Below are 1198 nucleotides of genomic sequence, written 5' to 3'. Positions count from 1 at the left end.
CTAGCGCATCTTATCAAAATTACTTTTGTTCAAAGTCATTGCAACTTGTGAATGAGCTAAAGGCTTAGATAATAGTCAGTACTTTTGGAGTCTGATATTTGCAAATTTAAAATAGGTCTTCGGGTATCTGTGTGGCTCCGTTGGTTAATCCTCTGACTTTGGCACAGGTCATGATCTCACTGTTGGTGACTTTGAGGTCCATGTTGGGCTCTGTGCTGGCAGCTGGGAGCCTGGAGCCTGGTTGCGATTCTGTGTTCCCTCTCTCTGCCCTTCCCTGGCTCATGCTCTTTCTCTCTCTCTCAAATATAAACTTAAACATAGAAAATAGGTCTAGAATAAATCTGTAGACCATAACATATTTATAGTGACTGCTGATTGAAACAAAGAAATAGCCTGAAATTCCAAAAATACATTACTGTTGTTTCCCTAGGCTCCCATTAAATGCCAGGTTGACCATTAAGCTGAATACAATCAGTAATCTTTTAGTAACTTGGAAGAGATGAGCATACTATCATAGCTAGTAAGGTTTGGAATATGTCGTTTTGGTAGACCTATTTTCTTTAATGATGAAAAAATTGATTTGAGGTCTCTTTTATTTGGGTATTCAGGATTAAGAGAAGTTACCCAAGGCAAATGAATTAAGACCATTTTAGAACTGACCTGGACTTAAAAAACCAGAGACTGGAGTCATGATAAAGATAGTTTGAACATGCCATTTCATCAAATAAAAAAAAATACAGCTCCTGAATGACAACCATCACGTTGGAGGAGAGTTTCTGGTGTTCCCTCCACAAATGGTGCATGATTTTCAGTCAAGGATACAGCCTCACTGACTACTTTTACTGACATGATGGTTCAGATACCAACAATGTTGTCTGTTGGGATTGTCTTTTACAAAACTGATATCCTTTCAGTTTTCAGCTTAATTAATATACTAAGGAGAAAAAAATGTTTCCCTCTTTCTGAAAAATAATCCCATTTGTATTTAGAGTTATCATTAAACATAGTATTTCAAAAAATGGCTAATAAATTGGAAGTCAATATAAATTTGCTTGTGAAGTTATCAAATGGAAAACTGTTGCCAAAGCAGTTATTTTATGTTTTATAGGAAAACTAATCTTTTATGTCCTTACTGCATTTATGTTATATCCTATTCACTTTTGTTTCATGCTATTTGTGTGTGTGTGTGTGTGTGTGT

Source organism: Prionailurus viverrinus, unplaced genomic scaffold, assembly GCF_022837055.1.
Source record: "Prionailurus viverrinus isolate Anna unplaced genomic scaffold, UM_Priviv_1.0 scaffold_110, whole genome shotgun sequence".
In the NCBI taxonomy this organism is placed as follows: Eukaryota; Metazoa; Chordata; class Mammalia; order Carnivora; family Felidae; genus Prionailurus; species Prionailurus viverrinus.
The sequence above is the reverse complement of the archived record's forward strand: the minus strand, read 5'-3'. Positions refer to the sequence as shown.